Source organism: Phaseolus vulgaris, chromosome 1 (assembly GCF_000499845.2).
Source record: "Phaseolus vulgaris cultivar G19833 chromosome 1, P. vulgaris v2.0, whole genome shotgun sequence".
NCBI classification, from domain to species: Eukaryota; Viridiplantae; Streptophyta; class Magnoliopsida; order Fabales; family Fabaceae; genus Phaseolus; species Phaseolus vulgaris.
Genome location: NC_023759.2, coordinates 8,388,948 through 8,404,953, shown reverse-complemented (window position 1 = coordinate 8,404,953; position 16,006 = coordinate 8,388,948). Strand labels below are relative to the sequence as shown.

The following is a 16,006-nucleotide window of genomic DNA, read 5'->3' as shown; positions in this document are numbered from 1 at the left end:
TACCCTTTCCTTTAAGCATAATAAAATCTCATTCTCTATTTAATCTATTGCATTGTGACATTTAGGGTCCTCATAAAACCCCAATTCATTTTGGAAAACGTTTTTTTCTCACTATAGTGGATGACTATACATGTACTTGGCTATTTCTTATGAATCACAAATCTGAAACCCAACATCTCTTAGAGTCATTCATTACATTTGCACAAAATCAATTTCAGGCATCTATTAAAACCATCCGCGTTGACAACAGACTGAAATTTATTTCAATGTATGATTTTTTTCTCAAAAAGGGTATTGAATGTCAACGCACTTGCGTTTACACTCCTCAAAAAAATGGAGTAGTAGAATGCAAACATAAACATGTTTTAAACACAGCACGAGCCCTCCTATTTCAGTCCAATTTACCATTAGAATTTTGGAGAGAATGCGCGCCATCACCTTTACTAAAAAATAAATCACCTTTTGAGCTACTATATAATCAACCACCTTCACTTTCTCACCTAAAAACTTTCGGTTGCCTCTGTTACGCAACTGTTGTTTCACCTAAGCAAAAATTTGATCCGCGCGCCCGACAATGCATCTTCATTGGTTATCCTCACAGTCAAAAAGCATACAAATTATTTGATATAGATGCATGCACTTTTTTTACAAGTCGGGATGTCATCTTCCATGAAAGTGTTTTCCCATTCTGCCAACAGTCACAGACACAATCCTCACCTCCATTACAAGGTATTTTGCCCACTATTGACATTGACTTACCCACTCCTGTCCAACATTCACTCGATCAACCTTCTTCTCTTACTCGTCACAATGCACCTGAACCTCCATCAAACCAACCTTCTTCTCCTACTCGTCACAATGCACTTGAACCTCCATCAAACCAACCTTCTTCTCCTACTCGTCACAATGCACCTGAACCTCCATCAAACCAACCTTCTTCTCCTACTCGTCATAATACACCTGAACCTCCAGTAGACCAACCTTCTTCTCCCATGCCAAGAAGTTTAGCACCCATTACCAAACCTTCTCCAACCGACCTTCTTGTTCGACGATCCAGTCGCACATCAACCCAACCTTCCTGGCTTCAAGACTACGTAACGGGATCCCAAGCCAATCATTCGACCACTGGCCGACCAAATGGAACCAGGTATCCTATGCATCATTTTCTTTCTAATACACGATTTTCTTCTACACATAGTGCATATCTTGCTAACATCACAGCCACCAAAGAACTTCACACTTATGCTCAAGCTATCCTTGATCCAAATTGGCAAAAAAGCAACGGACGAAGAGCTTTCCGCCTTGCAGCTAAATCAAACGTGGACCTTGACATCGTTACCCGCTAGGCAGAAACCCATCGGATGCAAATGGGTCTATAAAATAAAGTACAACTCAGATGGTAGCGTCGACAGATATAAGGCGCGCCTTGTCGCAAAGGGGTACACTCAGATTGAAGGTGTCGACTATTCTGAAACTTTTTCACCAACAGCAAAGTTAACAACTTTGAGGTGTCTTCTCACCATTACAGCAGCTAGAAATTGATTTACTCACCAGCTAGATGTGCAAAATGCCTTCTTACATGGCACATTGCATGAAATTATTTACATGGACTTGCCACCCGGACATCATCAACAGGGGGAGAACATTGTATGTCGACTCAACAAATCTCTTTATGGTCTCAAACAAGCATCTCGAACATGGTTTTCAACATTATCTCATGTGATTAAATCTGTAGGATTTCAACAGTTATTACAACAATTTCACATTAAAGATCTTGGAGACCTAAAATATTTTCTAGGGATTAAATTTTCTCGTTCCAAAGCTGGTATTTACATGTCCCAAAGAAAATATGCACTTGATATTTTGCAGGATACGGGACTCACATGTGCTCGTCCAGACAAATTTCCAATGGAACAATACCTAAAACTCACAACAGACGATGGAGAGTTATTAAAGGATCCAGTCAAATACAGGCGACTCGTGGGACGACTGATATACCTCACGGTTACTCGGCCTGACATAGCATTTTCGGTTCGGACCCTAAGTCAATATGTAACTTGCCAGCTCAACTTTTTTGTGACAATCAAGCAACATTACATATAGCAGCAAACCTAGTATTTCATGAACGCACAGAACACATTGAGATAGACTGTCATATTGTGCGAGAAAAATTACAAGCTGGGATAATAAGTCATTCATATGTACCAACACAGTATCAGCTCGCAGATATTTTTACGAAGGCATTGGGCAAGGAACGATTTTTGACGCTACGACACAAGTTGGGGGTTCTTGATCTTCACCTACCAACTTGAGGGGGAGTATTAAGGAAATAATAATTATCAAATTATATGCAATTATTGTATGCAATATTTGACGATATTGTACCCAATTATATGCAATTAATTTAATAATTATAGAATCTCATGCTTAGTATCCTACCTAATTAGATTGTAATTTGGGGAGAGAAATTCCCTATATATTTCCTATGCATGAAGTGATGTAATATACACATAAGAGAATAAGAAACATCTCTTCTTCTTACCATTTTTTATCATTTTCTTATAAATTTTAAAATAGAATATGATATTCTTTTCAAAGTTTGAAAACAAAAAGTAGTTTTCAAAATATTCCAAAATTGAATTTGATAATTTTACCATCATTTTAATAAAATTTTAAAACAATATGTGGTATTGAAAATAAATCTCAAACAAGAAAAATTGTATACTAAATTTTAAAATAGAAGATGGTATTTTTATGAATTTAGAAAACAAGATGTGGTTTTCAAAATATTCCAAAATTGAATGTGGTATTTTTTATCATTACTTCAATAAATGTTATCACCACTTTAATAAAGATCTATAATAATATGTGATATTGGAAAGCATCTAAAACAGGTCAAATTGTATACTGAATTTCAAAATAGAATGTGGTATTTTTTTTAAAGTTTGAAAACAAGATGTGGTATTAAAAAAAATCCAAAATGTTTGATTATAAAAAAGGAAATGAGGTGTAGCTCCAAATTAAAAAAAAAAATAGATATGATTTTAATAAGTTAGAATTAAACTGATATATAATTCCCAAAAGTTCAAAGGTAGCCTAACATGCACTATAGAGTCTTGATAAAAAAAATCTAACTATACCACTAGGATTCTGAACTAACAGAGACTACTTTTAAAAATAAAACCATCGTATGCAAGCCTAAACTAAAGACAAAGCTAACCAGATCAAAACTAACTCAAAGGAAAACGAGTCAATAATGAATTTACTCTATGTGAGATTTTGATCGAGCAATCTTGTAGAGTTCATTGCAATGAGTCCAATGGCGTGTACTCTGATTGTCAAACTGATGAGTAAGGATGTCAAAATCTTAGTGTCTGTTTGGATCAAGGGGTGCACTGTTCCTACAGACGGAAGTGAGGATGCACCCCCTGTTTGGATCCACAAATGAGAGGGTGTGAGAGGGCGCGGAAGGGTGTGAGAGGGGGCTCAGGCCTTCTTCTCAAAGTTGCGGAGAAGTAAGGAGAGAAGAGAGGAAGTGATTCTTAAATCTATAAAATTACCTATATATCCTCATTCTTTCATAATATTTACCATTCACATTCCAATATTTTTAAACTATATTGCACATGTCATAAAACATAAAAAATATTAAATATATTTTATTCCAAATATATTTAAATAATGATAATAAATATTAATTAAAATCATTTAATTTTATTTTAAATAAACTTTAAATATCCAAGAAATATTTAATATATTCATAATAAAAATAAATATATTAAATATGTTTTTAATAAAATGAAAATACCTATATACCTAAAAATATATTTATATATTTATAATAATTATTTTAAATTATATATTATAATAATCTAGATTTTGATTTATTAATGTGAATACAAAATTCATTTAAATATTTAACTTCTAACAAGGATTAAAATGTTATTAGTGAGGATGTCTTTTCTTTTCCTAATTAACATTATTATGTTTTTTATTTTTACATAATTTCAAAATTACAAACAAATTAACATGTCTTTATCTTTTTTCGGATAAAATGTAATGACTTTATATTATATATTTTGACAACTAGTTAATGTTCTAAATATCTATTTTTAAAAAATATATATATTTATTGATAATAATGAAAATCATTATTAAAAATAATTATATTTATATAACATAACATAATTTAAAGAATCATAAATAATATTCAAATTATGTAAATAAATTAACTTAAGTAAAAAAATAATAAAATTAATAAAATGTTAAATAATAAAATTATATTTAAATTTTAAATTATAATTCATTATTTCTTTCAATTTTACATTTTTTTGTTTTATTTATAAATTAAACTTTAAATTATTTTAATTAACTAAAATATAAAAAAATTAATTATTATTTATTCTTCATTTATATAGAAGGATAAATTTGTAATCTTACAACTTTTACTATTCAAAATAAATTATAATATTCTTACAACTATCACATCACTCACCACAATAAACTTTCCTCACATATCCACTCTAACATACTCCAATCCAAACAACCTCAACTTTTTTCACACTTCTACTCACCCACACTCTCAACTTTCCACTCCCCCACACCCCCTAATCCAAACAAAGCCTTAAAGAGAAAATAGAGAAAAAGAAAATAAGATTTTTAAAGAAATGATAGTTTTTTTTAAAATGAAACCTAAATAACTGGATTTATATTTATATGCTCTTTTAAATTTTAAATTTTAAATTTTGAATTTAACAATAATATTTATTATAAACTTTACACTTGAATTTATATGTGGTTTTTTTTATCAAATGAGTACATTTTTTTAAAAAGATTTATGAAAATGAGTAAACTTTTAACATATTATACAAATAAATTGGGACATAATACATTGACACTGGCTACATAGGAATAGGAAGTGGTATTTCCAATAACAAATTCTAATAAAGAAAAATCCTACTTTGTATATATAATCTTTTAATGAATTATATTTCACTTTTTATGAAATTTTTTACAATTATCTTTTTTTTATATTTCAGATAGACATTTATTTTATTTTAAAACACTTTTTTATTATTTTATTAATAAACTAAAATTTAAATACTAAAATATTATCATATATTTTCCAAAATATTCATAGATATGTAATACATAAGAATCACATATTAATTTTAATAATAAAAAATATTTATTTAAAAAGTTAAAAGATGCGAAGAAACTCTAAAAAGTAAAAATATTAGAAATTTTTAATATGAATTTATTAATCAAATTATTAAAAAATATCTCAAAATAAAAATATTTACATAAAAATTTTAAAATTAAAAAATTAACAAATAAAACCTTTGAATATAAAAAAGATGTACATAAAAGTTGAAAAACATAAAAATTGAAAAAATTAAAATGAAAGAGATACATTATGTGTACGGCTTTATAAAACTAAAAAAAATAAAAATAAAAAGTTGACTTTTGAGGAGTCTTTTAAAAAATATAAAAATCGTGTTTTTAAAACATAATTTTTTTAAACGGTTTAAGGCAGGGCTTACTTATTTATGTTACATTTTTAAAAATTTATTTATTTTAATAAATTTGAAAAACTTTATTACATATTTGAAAATACATATTTACTTGTTGAGTGAATATAATATATATGAGCAACAATAACTAAAAAATGCACTAACTCAATTTTCTTTTTAGGATTAATTCTCCAAAATATTAAAGGATTCTATAAAAAAAATAAAATTTAATGTATATTTTTCTGCATCCATACTAGACCACATTCCTAATGTCTTATTTTAAGAAACATGTATATGACAATACATATATGATTTAATATTTATAAACATAACTGTTAAAAAACATAATTTGAAAATAATTGCTAATTAGCTAATTAACCTTATCCATTTATATAGAGACAAATACATACACACTAACATTATTTATTTGTTTGATATAGAGGGTGGAACGGAGCATAGAGGAAATAAATGAAGAAAGAAATATATTTATTTTGAACTTTGAAGTTGAAAACAACAAGTGTCTTACAGCTTTAAGAACAAGTCCTTCTATCACTCCTCATTCACCTTTAATGTTTTAATATGAATTGTAACCATAACTTCTTTTACCACATTCTAAATGTACTATTATTACATATACTGTTAATTCTAAATAATACTTTAATTCTTTTCACCACCAAACCCACTAATAATTTGTGTTGGAATCACTAATTCCACACATAACTGAGATTAAAATAAATTATTATTAATCTGCAAAAGTAAAAAAATAAAATTTGGAAGAACAATTTTCAATTACAAGTAATGAATATATATGATCCAATATTTCTTTACTATTTCCATCTTTAATTGATGGACAAATGAAACACAAATAAACAAATAGTTTAGTATATTTAGATGATAAAGAAGAAAATAAGAAAATTGATATAAAGAGTGTTTATGATGAATCTGTACATAGGGCTTAAACTCCAGTTTGTGTGTCCAGGAAAAAATAAAAATGTATAATGAATGAAAAAGGTAATAGAGTCTGTCAGACAACCCTGTGACCATCCCAAACATAATGACTGGGAACGATCCTCTACAGCTAAGGATGAATCTAATCCTGAGAGAAGGCACACCAGCCGTTAATCACGCTCTGATCACAAGATCATGCTTCATCCACCAGACTTTAGTTCCTGTCTTCTTAGAACTCAAGGATACAGAGGTACGAGCCTATAGAACAGATCCTGTTCAAGTAAGGTCGTGACCAAGTGTATTAGGTGTCTCTTTATAAACTTGTTATCATTTCAAAAAGTTTTCAATGTGGGACTTCATCATGGCAAACTGTTGCCATGGTAAACACTTTCTTTTTTCTTCACAAAAACATCTCAGTAAACTACAGGTCTAGTAAAAGAAAGCCAGCACATTCCCACAAAAACATCTCAGTAAACTACAGGTCTAGTAAAAGAAAGCCAGCACATTCCCACATACATTCTTTCTTCCTCCTAGCTTCTTCATATTCCATGATGCCAAATATGCCATGTCTGGAACACTATCTCTCAATACTACAATTATCATGCGTTATCAACAATAATAAAATTCAAATTCAAAATATAAAACATTCAAAAATTACACACAAACTCACCTGAACTTCCATAAAACAACTCAGCAGGAGAAAAAAAAATTGAAAACACATTATTTTCATTGGTGGGTGGCAGGGCCCAAGACGAGGGTGTTGTTGCGGAGCTTGTGGTGTTCGACGCGCTGCCGCATCGGGCGGAGTATAGCGGGAGATGCAGCGGAGAACTTCCATGACAGCATCATTTGTCCACGGCTTGTGGGTGGACATCAATGGAAGGTCTTTGATTACCAACACCAGTGCTTACTTGGTTGGCAACTCAATACGAAAAAAATTAAAAAAAATTTGGACCATTTCTCGATTTGTGCGTGTCATCCTTGCGCAGGGGCCATGCTAATCTTCTCTGTATCGTTCCAATTTTATCGGATGTCCCCGAAGGGACAAACATAAGTGTAGTTGGCATCAATATAAACAATAATGTTTTTGTCACATTATATGGTGTGGGACTTCAACGGGAACTAAACATCTTGCAGCACTAGTGGAAGGAAAGTAGAGTATGCAGAGCAACATAATGGACTGGAAATAGAGAAGAAGGTGTAAAGGGTGTAGTTGTTTCCTAAGCTGAGCAGAGGAACATAAAAGTAGACCTGAAGGAAAATATTTTTTGAAACACACAATAAGGGGATTGCACTGTAAACACTGCTAACCTATCTGCTTTGTACCTACCCTTATCATTGCTCTTCTATTCATTTCATTTCATTTGATTTGACATTTTTCTAATCCTTCTATTCCTATTTATTTTTTCAGTGCATCTTTCTCATTATTTTTTGCTTTTATGTACTTTATCAATATTCATCATCTTTAATTGTTATTATATTATGTCAGTAATTTTATAAGCACAGAAAGTTATTGTAAAAATATATTGTTATATCTTTTAACAAATTGTTTTGACTATTACTTTTAGTGTTTTTTTACTATCCTTTAAATTATCCTTTTCCTATCCTTTTTTTTCCACTAAGTACAGATAGATTTAACATGTCCATTAAGGTGTAAACAAATTAATTTTTAGAATAATTATAATCTTTTCTATATGTTTAAACAAAAATATGTAAATTAAAGAAATTTTCACTTATAGAATCTATTGAATATATGTGTGCATTTAGAGTTATTGTTATTGTATTAAAAAATATTTATTTGTCTGATGTTATCAGAAGATGATGACAACATTGCACACCGGGTAAAGTGAAAAGATAGAATTGTGAAGTTAGAAGAAAAGGGTACAGAGCACAGTAATCAAAAGGTCTACTAGGCTACTGTAGGTGTTTAATTATATATGCAAATCAACTGTCATTTTATTTTCTCAAAAATTATTTCTAAACCAATTTATTTTATAAAAACTAACGGGAACAACAGTTTTCGTTTGTGTATGTGAAATTTTTTATTTTTTATTTATATATTTATATTTAATATTAAAATTTGAATAAATATTATAATTAATCCACTTATATTAACAACATAAATTTACAGTATATTTTTTTAATAAAAAATGTTATTATTATTATTATTATTATTATTATTATTATTATTATTATTTATATTTATATTTTTTATTTTTATCATATATGTATTTATATTTATTTAAATAAAATATAAATCTATATATATTTGTATTTTTTAAACATTAATTTATCTACATACATATGTTCTAAAGAATCTAAAATGTTAGGTTTCCAAATATCTTCACCTTTTCTGACATTAAAAAAAAAATATTCTTAACAAATATTTTTATTAATTAAATTATAACAATAATTAAGTAAATTAATATTATTTAAGTAAAAAATATAATTTACCTCTAAATATCTTTTGTAATTATGTATAAAACACGTCATTTGTAATTTTTAAATTTTTAAAAATTATAAATTTTATTTATTATTTTTTTACATGCGTATTCTTATTAAAATTAAAAAAAAATTATTAATATTATTAAGTATTATAATTTATTTCATTTAACTTTATGTATGTAGATTAAATAATAAGGATTGATAAAGCAGGGTTATAATTTTAGTTTTTATCATTATAAAGTTATGTTATTATAATGATTTAATAACAATAACAAATAATTTTACATTAGTAAGTGTACTCAAAATTTATTATGTTCTCATGCATATTATTCATATTTATTCAAATTAACTATGATATAAAATACTATAGTTTAATGTAATAAATAGTTTAATTTGTTTTGCATAAAAAATTAATATAAAATTTGAATTAAAATAAATAATTAAGAAACAAATAAAATATTAAAATTCATCAAAAGTTCAGTTTTAATTGATTTATGACTATTTAAAATGGTTTTAAAATAGTTGTCTTTTTGAATTGATTTAATTTTGAATATTTTCCTTTTTTTTTGTAATTTTCAATCATAATTAAATATTCACCTTAAAATCTAAAATAGTTTTTAAATGAGAGAGTTAAATCAACTTTTCTTATATAACGTTCAAATTAAAAATAAATGTTTTACATTTCTTAAATAAAGACACTATAACAGTATATTAGAAAATAAAAAAACTTTAATTTATATATATATATATAAAATAATAATAAAATAATAATAGAAAATATACTTTAACCATCTGATAATTGGTTTTACTAACTACATCTGCTTTCATTAAGTTTGATTCTCTGTTTTATAGATTCATATTGAAAATGTAAAATTATTATAAAATCAGTTTGATTTGGAAAAAAATTCAAATCAAATATAAAAACGATTATTTAATTTAGTTTTATTTTAATTAAAATAAAATTTAATCAAATTAAATTAAATTAAATAATATGTAAAATTATTAATAAAATGAGTTTAATTTATAAAAAAAATTCAAAATCAAATATAAAAGCTGATTATTTAAATTAAATAATATTTTATCTTATAACGAACATGAAGCACGTGATTCGGTGATTCAATGTTTTGTTTTGAAAATTTTCTTTCATATAATTGCTGGCAAACAATGCTTGGATAATCATAACTTCATACAGCTACAATATTTCATTTATAACAACCACTTATTTGATTTGACATTTTTCTATTTATTTTTTTTCTGCATCTCTCATGATTTTGCTTTTATGTACTTTATCAATATTCATTTAATTGTTATTATATTATGTCAGTAATTTTATAAGCACAAAAAGTTATTGTAAAAATATATTGTTATATCTTTTAACAAATTGTTTTGACTATTACTTTTTAGTGTCTTTTTACTATCCTTTAAATTATCCTTTTCCTATCCTCTAAATTACATCTTTACATTTTTATTATATTTAAAAGAATAGTTCACTTTTAAATTTTAAACATTTTTTTTTTAAATGTATCTTTTTAAAAATAACTAAATAACTGTATTTTTTGAATTACAATTACTATTAACATTATTAAAACATTATTATCATTAAGAATATATGTTATAAATCAGTTAACATTTCAAATTAATTCTTAATATTTAAATATATCAAGTATTATCATTTAGGTTAGATTATCATAAATACTTTCTAGTTAATTCAAAGAATCAAAATCATGAATAAAATTCAAGCTTTAAGCACAAAATACAAGATCCAATAATCAAGTTCATGAATATAAAAATTTAAGCTTTAAGCACAAAATACAATATCGAATAAGCAAGTTCATGAATTTAAAAATTCAAGCTTTAAGCACATTATACAAGATCCAATAATCAAGTTCGTGGATTAAAAATTCAAGTTTTAAGTATAAAATGACAATACCAATATCAAAGAGGAACAAAAATTCATATATAATTACCATACATCAGAATTTGAACATATTACTCTCAATCCTAAAGGAAAGAATTTGTCACTCATGGAGGTCATTATATGCACCAAATCCAAAGAAAGAGATCCAGAACGTTTTTTCCTTGACGACTGCCTCTTTTAGGGTTTCCTTCCTTTGGTTCTCCTTCTGGGTCATACATTTCTCTCTACCTTACACCCTTATTTAACCTAATTGGGTTTGGACTAAGTGACATCTCGCTCAAGTAAGGAATAAAAATAGAAAATCCTTATTCTCTGGAGCAACTTTTAGTCCTTTTCTCTGTCTTTCCTTAAATCCCTTAAAATAGCAAAAACTTAGGATTAAACAATTCCATTAATCTTATAACTTCAAAATATATTATTAGATTTTAATTTCTCAAATTAAGGTTGAATTATAACTTTATTAACAACTAAAATCCATAAGTTCCTAGCTTTCTTGCATAAAATCTCACTAAATTATGACACTTATCAACTCTCCTCAACCTAGAATCTTTCTTGTCCTCAAGCAAAGTAAATGAATCCAAACAAATCAAACTTTGGTTAAATTACCAAAACAACTCCATTCACTAAACAACTAATTAAATTAGAAAATTATGGTGCTTCCAACTTCAAATGTAGCAAGTGATAACATCCTCTTAATCTGGTTTGAATTTCCTTGCACATAGGATGAAGTTGGTGGAAGCAAATGAAGAATATGAGTCAAGGAGAGCTCCATTGGATTCATGGTTTCCTTGGAGTTGTCGTGAGCTGTTAGGAGAGTGATTGGTGAGGCCAAATCACTTGGAGAATGGTGAGAAGAGATCAAAGGCGTCTATCATAGAGAGGTTAGACAAGAGAGAGAATAAACTTCCAATTTGGCAGTATATCACTTATATATTTGATCTATCTTTTCATGAGTCAGGCACCTCAATTTATTGGAGAGAGGGTCGACCAAGAGCTATAAGAAATTGGTGGTAAAATTCAAACACAAAAGCTTTAAAATTTGGTGCCTAGAGCAAGTCACATGGCAAGTGTGACAAGGTGTAACCTGTGTGCCTAATTAGGTCCAGCGACCGACCTAGGGTTTAATGTGGGTTGTAGATAGGTTTAGAAACCTAACCCCAAACCCTAATCCTAGGTAGGCCAAAATACAAGCCAAAATCTTATTCTACTTTTAAGCAAGAAAATAAAATCCTACTCTAAAAATTACACTAGGTTATGGCACATTCAAACATATATAAGAGAGTGTAATAGCTTGAGTCCCAATCTTTTTGGATTCTTCAGACCATTGCCCTAGTGGTTGGTCCTGAGTTGAGGTCTCTTCTATCATCCCCTCCCTATTGAAGAGGATTTGTCCTCAAATCAAATGTTTCTGCCTCATCATCCGTGCTACCTACAAAAGGTGTTAGATCTATAACATTAAAAGTAGCATGTACTCCATACCATCTCCTCAGGGACTAAGCTTCAACTTCCTTTGCATAGGAAATCTATCTTTTCTAAGGTGAAACCAAATCCAATCTTCCTCATTAAAAACTTTCTCTCTCTTCCCCTTATTGTTATATTTCAAAAACTTTCCAAACAGCTATAAATCAAATTGATTTAATTGAATGGGAAACATATTATTAAGAAGATTTTTTTTTTAAAGCTCCATTAATGTATGTATTTTAAAAACTTTCTAGAATTGACTATAATTAAAATGTTGAAAGCGATTCTTTGTTTAAAAAATTAATTAAAGTCACTACAAGTTTCGCAATTATTTTTTAATGATCATTAGAAAACACTTTCCGAATAAAATAACTGAATTTAGAAAGGTCCTGTCCTGATATGTTAAAATATCTGTGAGAAGGAAGACATCACTAACCACTTTCAAAACAAAATAACTGAATTTAGAAAGGTCCTGATATGTTAAAGCATCTCTGTGAGAACGAAGACACTAATATAAAAACAAAAATAAGTTCACCTAGTGTGTTGAACCGTTGGTAAAATATTTAATATGTTTATAAGATCATTTAACATATTTAAAACTCTAACATCATCTAATATATTTAACATTATAAAATTGTCTAACAATAATATATTTAAAATTATAAAACTGTCTAACGTTAATAGTATTATCTGTTAAACTTTTTACCTTTTTGTACATGAAAAAACATTGTTATAAGTCCTAATATATCTTATAAAATTTGTTATCAAACCTGGTAGATTTACTTATTTACTTATCTTCATCTTCATTACACTATCTAGTAGGATATTAAGCCATTTAACTGTGATCATACGTTTAACGTCTGAAAAGAATCCATAGATGTCCAAATATTTTATTGGTTGTTTTTTTATAAAAAAATTTATGGCTGATTTAAATATGAAAATATTTGAATTTTAACGATTTTGTTGTCAAAATTTTGTAGACATGATGCAAAATCTATTATAATGTCTTTTTAAGAAAGAGATTGTGGTGACATAAAAATAAAGAAATGTTTATTTTATAAAATTTATTGGTACGAAATATTCTAAAAATAAATCATTTCTGAATTACATAATTCAGAATATATTTTTAGATTCAAAAATTGACATTATTTTTTATCCATATGCAATTTAGATTTTTTCTCACATGGAAATGCAAAAGGAAACTATGGGTGCCGAAAGAGAGTCCTTTCTCATGAGAAATTGTCACAATAATTACAATATCACATTAACATAACTATTGTGCCACACTTACTTCCCAATGAACTTTTTTGAGCATTGAGCTACTGAAAAATATACATACTGAAAATTCCTATATCTACAGCAACTTGGATAACCAAATATAACATTGGAATATTCAGATAATTTTGGCCCTTGTTTATATACCTTCACTGGCTTTCATCCTTTTCACCCACCACATAACGATTTTGAGTAGCACTCAGGCCAGATGAATGAAGTTGCTTTCTCTTCTTTACAAGATGTAAAGAGGTTTTCCTATCATCTTTAGCTTCCTCGTAATCAGGCTGCACAATAATAAACTTTGTTCAGTATCCATCTAAAACTGGATGAATATCCTTGGTGATTCAGCTTAAGCTTCAGAAGAGAACATGCATATATACCAAGCAAGAACCCAACTTTCCACAAAAACCTTAGACCCAAAATTAAAATGTAATGACAATTCTCATTTAATTCTGCTAATTAAAATATTGAAGTTGTGATCAATCACTGAAAAGTTTCTCCAAATACTACAGCTCCAAAGTGTGTTTTAGTGAATGCTTGATTTGTAGAAGTGTTTACCACTTTATTTAACCATTATATTTGAATGCCAATTATAGCAAGTCAATCAACTGGTTCTTGAATTTATCAATATAAATCCAAGGTCAGTACTGGATTATCTAACCCAACTACCAAGCAAGCACCATGAAGACACTATAAAAAAAAGATTAAGAACTGAATATTATTCTGACAATGAGTGCAAGGCGTACACATGTATGCACGTATATTGGGAGATTATCCTAATATTTATTGGTTATAACTTTGCTGTTATAAGGAAATTAAATTCCAATGAAATAAATTCATACAAATAAAAAAGGAAAGAAAATCGTTTGCTTAAACAATTACCAACCTTGAGAGCTAATGCTTGGTCAAAGCTTTCAATAGCATTATCTGGCTCACCAAAATTCAGTTGGGTTCTGCCAAGTGTGACCCATGCCTGGAAGAATCAAGATTGAAATGCATGCATTAATTATGAAACTGAAAGGTACTTAGCTAGTAGGCATGATTATCAGTGATTCAAAATCAAACTTCGGCATACTTTTTAGTTTAGACTATAACTCCTACAAATACAATTCACAAAGAATTTGATACAGTGATCATGTACCAAATCTAACATAGACATAGCACAGAAGCCAACCTAAAATCCAAGAAGGTTAGTCAACAAAGCATTCACAAAAAGTTAGAGCATTTTATCTCAAAATCAAGAAAAGTCTAATAAGGTTCTAGATCTTATACTTAGATTTTCAATGCTGATTCCTTTACAGTACTGACCAGTGACCACACTCATCACTTAAGCATATACATTACAAGAACAAATGTGTCAGGTGACAATGATACTGAATTTCAAATATATATATTCATACTACTAGTTCTTTGGATTTAACAAACAAAATAAGACAACCAGCCTATAATTGCAACCTGTAATTGGAGATCAAAATGAGGAAAGATCAATTATATGCATGAAATATATCACATACACAGGTCAAAGCTTTTCTGAGTTTAAGAACTTTCTGAAGAGAATCTTTCAAATTTCCCTCATCCGTTGTTAAACTTGATTATAATTTAGGCATAATTACTAACTGAAACAAAACAAAATTGCAGCACAGAATTATGTAGATAAATTTTATTAGTAGGAAGGAATTTTGCAAAAGTCACAATGTTTAATGGTGAATTCAAATAAAATAGTATCATACCTCAGCCCATGATGGGTCCAATTTAGTCGCTCCTGTCAAGTAGAGGGCATAGATTCTCAAATTTCAAGCACTTAACCACTAACAGTTTAAGTTATATACAATCAGCAGAAGCAAAACCCCAATAAATGTTTTACTTTGCAGAATTAAATATATAATAAATTGCATAATTTTTTTTTTATCAGCAATAATAAATAAATTGCATAATATAATGTTCATATGGGAAAGATGATTTTTCTACTTTTCTCACCAAAAAAACAAAGGAATTGCTATATTCAAATCACACCTCAGGAAACAGTTCAATTGTTATACGTAATTTAGTAATTTAAAATTTCATTAGATTAATTACACAAGATTAAAAAAAAATCAAGTTCTCAGACGCACGAATTAACCACAAAACACAGGCATTGACAAAGAGATAAAACATCACAAGACGCCGAATTTTAAAATTTGTTGGCAACAACATGGCCTATAAACCCATATATAATTGAAATTTAAGAAAAAAGAATCATAATAAATAAATCACATGTATAGGATTCTGCAAAGAAGCTGCCAAGTCAGAATGCACACATGGCTAGAGAATTAGGACAAGAAGGATTAAAACGGTTCGAGGAGATCTGGGAATCCTGGACGAGAGAAGGAGAGTCTGAGGAAGAAGTGAATAGAATAAACCGGGTAAATCAAAGATTAAAGTTTCAGAATTACAAGATGATCCAAAA

At 28.2% G+C, this 16,006-nt stretch overlaps 2 long non-coding RNA genes and 2 other non-coding genes across 4 annotated transcripts; all 4 read right to left on the bottom strand.

The window, feature by feature from the left end:
• Nucleotides 1-6,519: 6,519 nt before the first annotated feature.
• On the bottom strand, nt 6,520-7,764 carry LOC137815434 (uncharacterized). Its single transcript, XR_011081742.1, has 2 exons — nt 7,132-7,764; nt 6,520-7,051 (listed from the first exon to the last, which is right to left on the bottom strand). It is a non-coding gene; the product is annotated as an uncharacterized lncRNA (long non-coding RNA).
• On the bottom strand, nt 6,532-6,751 carry LOC137816766 (small nucleolar RNA U3). The gene has a single exon (XR_011081878.1). It is a non-coding gene; the product is annotated as a small nucleolar RNA U3 (small nucleolar RNA).
• Nucleotides 7,405-7,507, bottom strand: LOC137816773 (U6 spliceosomal RNA). Its single transcript, XR_011081885.1, has one exon. It is a non-coding gene; the product is annotated as a U6 spliceosomal RNA (small nuclear RNA).
• Nucleotides 7,765-13,510: 5,746 nt separating the features above from the next.
• On the bottom strand, nt 13,511-15,437 carry LOC137813472 (uncharacterized). Its single transcript, XR_011081431.1, has 2 exons — nt 14,447-15,437; nt 13,511-13,844 (listed from the first exon to the last, which is right to left on the bottom strand). It is a non-coding gene; the product is annotated as an uncharacterized lncRNA (long non-coding RNA).
• Between the last annotated feature and the right edge of the window lie 569 nt (nt 15,438-16,006).